Here is an 8,914-nt window from a genome sequence, read left to right as displayed (position 1 = left end):
TTAAAAAAAAACTTTTTTATTTTCAGATAATCATAGATTTACATACAGTTGTAAAATATAATACAGAGAGGTCCCATGTATCCTTTATCTAGTTTCCCGCAGTGGTAACATCTTGCTTAACTATGGTACAATATCGCTACCAAGAAGTTGACATTGAGACCATCCATCAACCTTATTCAGATTTCTTCAGTTTAAAAACATGCAATTATGTGTGTATGTATTTAGTTCCATGTAATTTGATCATGTGTGGATTTGTGTGACCACCTATACAGTCAAGATACGGAATAGATTGATTACAAGCATCCCTCATGCTACCCACAGCCCTGGCTCCCTCCCAATCTCTGTTTCCAGTCTCTGACCCCTGGTAACCACTAATATGTTCTATATCTCTATTATTTTGTCAGTTCAAGAATGGTATATAAATGGAATCACACAGTATGTAACCTTCAGAGGTTGGCTTTTTCACTCAGCTTATTTCATTGTGATCAATCCAAGTTGTATGTGTCAATAGTTCATTCTTTTTTTTCATTGCTGCATAGCATTCCATGGTACGGATGCACCACAGTTTGTTTAACCATTCATTCATTGAAGGGCATTTGAGTTGTTTACAGTTTTTGGCTATTATGGATAAAGCCACTATAACATTTGTGTGTAGGTGCATAGGTTTTTGTGTGAACATAAGTGTTTGTTTCTCTGGGATTAACGGCCTAGAGTGTATTAATGGTATGGTAAGCACAAATTTAGTTTTTTAAGAAAATTCCATACCCTTTTCAGATAGCTTCTTACCATTTTTTAACCTTTCTATACTTACACTCTCTCCCCATGTTTTTTTAGACGTGTATGAATAGATCTGATTTCAACAACTAGAGTATAAGCTTCATGGCAGTAGGGACCATGACTGATTCATTTTTATAACCTTCAGAGGTCATAGGAAAATATATTACTTATGGCACATGCTCAATAAAGATTTATTAAATACTGAGTGAAGATAGTAATAAAATCAAGCAAACATAACAATATATATAAAATGAAAAAAAAGAAATTACTTTGGGTAGAAAAAAATTAAGAATATTACCTTCAAGAGTGTATTATGTCCTCATTTCTATAGTTTTGGACTTTATCACAGTACCTGCAACTATCTCATGTTGGTTCATATAAAATCTTGGTTTCCACTTTCCCACATGGTACACAATCAAACACACACTAAAGACATGGTCTATGTGATGATCCTGTCTTCATGCCTGAATTTATTTCCCAATACATAGTATATTTAACGGTTTTCTGACACATCTGTATCAGTTTCTACACTGTACTTGTGGAATGGATTCCAGTATAGGGATATACTCAATAAGTATTTGTTGGTCATAATTTTTACAACCATGACTCTAATTTGTTTGTCCTAATATAATTTTTATTATACAGTTCTCAAGGTGGAGTGAAAGACAGAGGCCTGTGAAATGCAGTTAGAAGGTCTGCTTTAGTTAATGTTGATCCATTAATCAATACCGCTTTGCAGAGCTGTATCCAGCATAAATAAATTCCACAATCAGTCACTGTAATCACTGTCTTGCATATATCCTGACTCCTGCACTTATTTCTTACTTCATCACTCTGTGACACTTGCTTTTTACCACAACGCTGATAAAATCCAAATCTCCACCTACTCTTTTCCTATACCAACATATTTGGAGAAAAATATGCAACCATACTGACTGGTCTACCTTCAAATTCATGATCACAAACCTCCAGATACTTCCACACCATCATATTATGCTTCTCTGTTCACTCTCTCACTCTCCTAGATGTATATTTCACGTCTATTCCTCTCCTCAACTCCCCTGCACCTCCTTATCCAACCCCATTCTCCACTGATGATCTTGCTTCTTACATCCTTCAGTGAAAATTGAAGCATCTGAAGAAAACTCACACCACCTCTACTCACTCACCAGCAGCTGCCCCTGCACACTTGGCCTCCCTACCTGTTGTCCAGGTGCTCCCATCAAAAGCCAATCCCTCCACGTGCACACTAGATACTATCTTCTCACCTGCTTAAGGAATTCCCTCCAGCAACTCTTCCCTCCCTCTCCTATATGGTCAACTTCAACTTTTCTTTTTCTTATTTCCTCGATCTTAAAACAAATGAACAAACGCCAAAAAAATTGTCTTGACCCCACTTTCTCTACCAGTTGCTGCCCCAAGATTTTGCAGGAAAACTTCTTGAAAAACTTGAAAACTTGATCTGTATTTACTGTCTCCTACAACTCTTCTTCCATTATTCCTTAAGCATATTTCAATCAAACTGTGGCCCCATAATTTCACTAAAACTGGTCTTTGCAAGGACATTTATAGTCTCCATGTTGCTAATCCTAATGGTGAATGCTCATCTTATATGTCTTATCAATAGCATCGGCACAGTTGATTTCTCCCTCTGCCTTCATAAACCTTCTTCTTTGTCTTCCAGGGCACAACATACTCCTGATTTCCTGCTACTCTCAGGCTTTTTACTCACAGGCTAGTGTCAGTTTCTTGTTGTTAACCTTGTCCTCGACCTCCTAATGTTGGGTTATTCCAGGGCTAAGACCTTGTTACTCTTCTTGATGATCTCATTTAGTCTCATGGTTTTAAATACCATCTACATGACGATGTTTCCAGATTTTTATCTTCAGCCTAGACCTCTCTCCCAAAATTCAGTCTCATATGTCCAATTGCCTATTGGTTATCTCCATTCAGATGTCTAATAACCATCTCAAACACAACATGTCTTTTCTCCGTATGTGTTATATCCACTGTCTTCCCACCTCAGTCAATGCCATCCTTCCAGTTGTTCAGGCCCAAAACCTTGATAGCCTCTTGACTCTTCTCTTTCTCCTACCTCCCACATCTAAAACTTTTATAGTATATTAATATTCTCTAGAATTTTGCCTAAACTCAAGCTCACTGATCAGTTGTTTGTAAATTAATCTTCTGCTCCCTTTTGAAAAGAATGTCATTTGCCACTTCTCCCGTTCTCTGAACTTCCATAATTCCAGAGATATTAGGTTTCTAGTTCAGTAATTATTTTCAAGTATTCTTATTACCATGGAATAGAGTTCATGCCTGGAAAAGAAACATGAAAGCATTTATAATAGCAGAGTAGATTCCTAAAATTTTTTATTCCTCTTGAGCTTCTGTTGCCTACATTTCAGCCTCCTGTTCTCGGGTTGTCAAACACCTCAGTTAGTCTGCAGCTTACTCTCTTTAGATATCAATTGGAATAATCAACCTGTCTGAGCATCTAGTGACAAGAATTGGTCTCCACTTCCCTCATCCTCCAAAATTTGCATTTCCAGCTACAACCTTTTCAATGAACTCCAGTCTCACATAAACAATTACCTAGTCAACAGCTCCCCATAGATGTCTAAAAGTCATTTCTAATGGAGCATTCTAAAAACAAAATCTTGATTTCTAACTTCCACTCCATATTTTTCTCTGAATGTTACCATCTCAGTGGCACAACCATGCACCCAATTGCTCAGGCTCGAAACCTCGAAACCTTGCCAGCTCTACCATCAAAATATACCAGACTTCAATAATTTCTTACTAACACTGCAGTCCAAATAGCTATTTTTCTCACCTGGACCACTACAAAGCCTCTTAACTACCTGTCTCCTGTTCCTACTCAGTCCTGACACCTAGCTTCTTGCTTCACAATGTAGCCACTGAGAGCCTTTTGAAATATAAGTTGGACCATATCATTTTCTGTTTTAAAACTTTACAATGGCTTTTCACCAAACTTAGAATAAAATTCAAAGTTCTTACTACATCCTATAAGGTTCTATAAAAATTGTTTCTCTTTGGCCATTAGTGCTATAACTTTTTATCTTTCTACTCCTTCTCTAACTCTCCAACTACTTTGGCCAGTTTGCTGTCCCTCAAGTATCACATGAGTTCTACTGCCTCCACATTTTGCTACTTTTTCCACCTGGAAAGCTATTTCTCTAGATAGTCATGTGATTTTTCTGCCCTACTCATTTCATTTGTAGGGGAGCAGAACTTTCCATCCCAGAATGCTTCTCTTTGGCTAGATTATTTTTAAGAACAAAAGACTCAGGAAGAAACTCTGACCTCCCCTTAAATGCCTAAAAGAATTTAAGACAAAAAACCTGTCCCAGGAAGGAGCACTCACCATAGATAACTATAGTATAATATGAACTAATTGTGGTAGACAGGGAGGAACCTAGCAAGGCCCATTTGATCAAGGTCCTCTCCTTGTCCCATTGTCTCTGCAAAGCATGGCAGACATTTGTTTACCAAACGTTTGCTTTTCCACTTCCTTGTGAATTGCCTTCCTCCCTTTCGAAGTCCCAAACCTCTACCCCCAACATCCTCTTATGTCTTTAGCTGAAGATGGTATTTAAGGTGGTGGCTTCAGCCATTTTGACAAGTTGCTCAGTTTTCCTGGGTTTCTCCTATATACACATGTTATTAAACTTTGTTTGATTTTCTCCTGTTATTCTGTCCCTTGTCAATTTAATTCTTAGACCAGCCAGAAGAAACTAGAAGGGTAGAAGAAGATTTCTTCCTCTCCTATGCATTCAAGTCTCTGTTCAAATGTCAATGTTTCAGACAGGCCTACTTTGACCACCTTATCTCGCATGGTAGACTCTGTTACTCATTTTCCTTTTATCCTACTTTACTTTCATTTATAGCAATCATTTCCACCTGATACTACACACACACACACACACACACACACACACACACACACAGATAAATGTATATTTGTTTATTGTCTGTCTTCTACACTAAAATTCCATGAGGCATGGAATTTTCCTCTCTTGTTTGTTGTTGTAGTTCCAGTGTGTCTGGCGGATGGCAATTATTCAATTATTATCTATAAAATAAATAAATGAATGAAATAGTGCCTTCAAACCTTGAGATCTTTTAAAAAGAGATCTGAAAGAAGTCAATAAGGATGCTTGGCTAGGATGAGTGGCATGGTTTTCCTTTGTCTTAAAATTACATGGTTTATCTCTCTTTAAGTACTATTCTGCTTGATTGAATAACATCCTTGAGACAGGAAAACAGCATCTCAGTTAGTAGACATGACACAAATATGTTTTGGCTTTTGGTGTTTGAACACACAGTCACATGTGTTCCTTCACCTACCCCAAGTATGACAGTGGCTTTGTTATTAGATAGAGTTGTAGCTTTAGTCTGTTTCCTAAGACTAGAGAGAGACACTCTTCTCTTCTTTTATATCAGGCCACTGGTAGTTCTTCTTATCTTTCACGATAGAGCATTAAATTAGCTATCTATTGCTTTAGAAATAAATTATCCCAAAAGTTAGCAATGTAAAACAACAAACATTTAATATCTAGTAGTTTCTGTGGGTCAGGAATCTGGGTGCAGATTTGCTGAATGTCTCTGGCTCAAGGTCTTTTATAAAGCTTCAATCAAAATGTTGGCTAGGGCAGTCAGTTCAAGGCTTGACTAGAGGATCTGCTCACTTATGTTACTGTTGGATCCTTGCTGGCTGTTGGCCAGAATCATCATTAGCCTTTACTTAGGTCAACTAAGAATATGGCAGCTGGTTACCTCAGATAAAGCATGCAATAGAATGAGAAAGTGCCTGTTTTAGTTTCCTAGGGCTGCCGTAATAAAAGTACCTCAAACATGGTGGCTTAAAACAACAGGAATTTCTTATCTCACAGCTCTGGAGGCTAGAACTCTGAAATCGAAGTGTTGTCAGAGCTTTTCTGTCTTAGAAAGCTCAAGGGAAGAATTCTTCCTTTCTTCTTCCTACCTTCTGGGGATTGCTGGCAATTCTTGGCATTCCTTGGTTTGTAGCCTTATCATTCCAATCTCTGCCACTGTCATCACATGACATTCTCTCCTATGTGTTTGTGTCTATGTTCAAAATTCCTTCTTCTTATGAAGACATCAGTTATCGGCTTAGGGTCTATCTAATCCAGCATAACTTCATCTTAACCAATTACGTTTACAAAGATCCTTTTTCCGAGTAAGGTCACAATCTGAAGTTCCAGTTGGATGTGAATATTTGGGACACAATATTCAACCCAGTACAATGCCCAAGACAGAAGCCACAGTCTTTGTGTAACCTTGGAAGTAACCTAATCTTGGAAGAAACATCCCATGACCTCAGCTACATTCAATTTGGTAGAAATGAGTCACTAAGTCCAGTCCATAATCAGGGGAGAGAATTACACAAGGCTGTGAATTCCAGGAGGTTGAGACCATTGGGGGCTATTTTAGAGGCTGCTTACCATGAGCATGGACTGGGAAGAGGTCTTCTGAAGTTAAGCCTCCACTCTGTTGCTGTGATTCTGGTTGACTCTATGATTTTAGCTTTTGTTCTCCCGAAAGTAGATCCTGAAACAATGATTTCCATGCAGATAGTTTCCTGGCAGTAACCCCAGAAGTGGTGGATTAGGAATAAAAAAATAGACAAAGAAAAGCCAAGAATTGGATATGTTATTGAGTTGGCACCCCTGGGGGAATGAGGTTCCATCCCACAGGAATTCCTGAAGAGCCCTATAAACACATCTCAGAATTATCCACCTGAGAAATTAAAGGAGAAAATTTTCCCCAATTCATTGAGAGTTGCCCTATGGTGAATTACCTGTTTGCACTTCTGGGTTGTGCAAATGTAAAGGCTGATCTGGCTCCCACAGGCACCCCATGCTGACATTTCTAGAAAAGTCCTAGGACACTTGAAGTGAGGTGATTCAAACTGAAGGAGGCTGAAGTCTGTGCAGAACTTGTAACTGCGAGCCCTCCAGGACCAGCTCAGCTGACCCCATCTCTTATCAACAAAGTGATTAAGAACAGTCTTTCAGAAAACTGCAAAGTCATGTAGCCCAGAGCATGCGTAAAGGAAGAAACTGTGACCTGAAATGACCTCGGAACTAAAGATCCTCCTCCCTATGGAACCCAAGGACTGGGACATGACAGAAACTTGAAAGTCAGACTCTTATCAGAAGTGAGGAGTCCCTCTTTCAGGAGGATCCAGTGTTAAAATTCCTTCCCCACCTCATCAAAAATGTTTAGAACCCCATCACAAATGTTTAGAACCATGTCATAAATCTTTAAAACCTTACCATATATACTTGAAGCCCATCAATAAAAACATGTCCCATTAGTGTTTCTACATTCTAGCCTGTTCTCTCTAACCTCTTAAATTTTGCCCAAAACCCTGAATTGGGGAGACAGATCTGAGGGCTCATGACCCCTGTCTCCCTGAAGATCAATCTCACAGAATAAAAGCCAATTTCTCCCCCCAAAGGCTGATGCCATAATTAATTGGCTTGTTTATGGGCATCAGGCAGAGAACTCCAATTTTGTGTGGTAACAAACTGTTCATCATATTTATATCTGGAATTGAGATGAGACCAAGAAGATATAAAGCAGTGCCCAAGAGATTTATGATACAATGGGAGAGGCTAAGAAAAATTGGAAGCTCAATGATGAAATAGAGTTTGCCTTTTTTAAGCCAGAGACAGTTTACCCACATGACTGTTCCATGCTTGCCCCCAAAATTTTAGTCCTCAAGACTAAAAACTGTGGCTCTCCTCCTGTCCAAGGCCCAACTATTTCCTGCCCTAGAATAACTGTTGATCATATTAACCATTGTCTTGCCCCTATTGCTCCCAATATACATAGTAGTCTTGTTTTAAAGGCACTGGTCCTAAAGTCTAGCTATTAATTTATATCATAGTCATCTTACACGTAAGTGGGCCTAAAAAGATAGAGAGGAAATAAGCCAAAATGCTAAAAGTGATTATCATCTCCAGATCAGTGCTAACAGAAATATAATGTGTCACATATGGGATTTTAATTTTCTAGTAGACACATTTAAAAAAGTAAAAATATATATGTCAAATTAATTTCCATGATATAATTTCCTTAACCAAATTGTGATGTTGTGATTTATAATAAATATGTATTTGGCCTTCATCATCCACAGTTTCTGGCTTATAGCTCCCCAAATCCTTGGAATTTTCTGAGTGAGAAGAGCAATGGGAGCAGCTTTTGTTGTAATATTTGGTCTCTTTTCTTCAGTGCCTGAAGTAGCTTTAGAGCCATAAAGGTGAAATTGGTGTCTTGTTACTCATAACAAGTCTCTTTCCACTACAACTGGGTTTACGTCAATGAGGTAACTTGTGGAAAACAACTAAGGATTGGGGCTGGTTGCCAGGGGAACTAACCAGAAATAGAGGGTGAGAACTTTCAGTCCCTTCCCCCCTCCCCACCTCCAGGGAGGAGAGAGTGCCTGGAGGTTGAATCAATTGCCAATGACCAATAATTTACTCAAATATGCCTATGTAATGAAGCCTCCATAAAATCCCAAGGGACATGGTTCAGAGAGCTTCTGGGTTGGTAAACATGTGGAGATTTGGGGGAGAGTGGATGGCACTTTAGGAGAGAGCAGGGAAGCTCCGCATCCTTTCCCCATACCTTGCCCTATGTATCTCTTTATCTGGCTATTGATTGGTATCCTTTAACATCCTTTGCAATAAATAGGTAATCTAGTGAGTAAATGGGTTTCCTGAGTTATGTGAGCCACTCTAACAAATTAATTGAACCCGAAGAGGGGGTCATGGGAACCTCTGATTTATAGCCAGTTGCTCAGAAGTACAGGTAACAACCTGGATTTGTGATTGGCATCTGAAGTAGGGGGCAGTCTTATAGGACTGAGCCCTTAATATGTGGAATTTGATGCTATCTCCAGGTAGATAGTGTCAGAATTGAGTTAAATTGTAGGATACCCAGCTGGTGTCAGAGAATTCTTGTTTGGTTGTGTGGGGGGAAAATTCCTTCTCCCCACCACAACATTGGAAATTGATATCAGAACCCCTTTTAATAACATATTAAAAACATGTAATCAATACAAAATCATGTACAAGATGATTTT

The sequence above is a fragment of the Ceratotherium simum genome, chromosome 8, assembly GCF_057802395.1.
Source record: "Ceratotherium simum simum isolate JZ-2026a chromosome 8, ASM5780239v1, whole genome shotgun sequence".
Taxonomy (NCBI): Eukaryota; Metazoa; Chordata; class Mammalia; order Perissodactyla; family Rhinocerotidae; genus Ceratotherium; species Ceratotherium simum.
The sequence above is the reverse complement of the archived record's forward strand: the minus strand, read 5'-3'. Positions refer to the sequence as shown.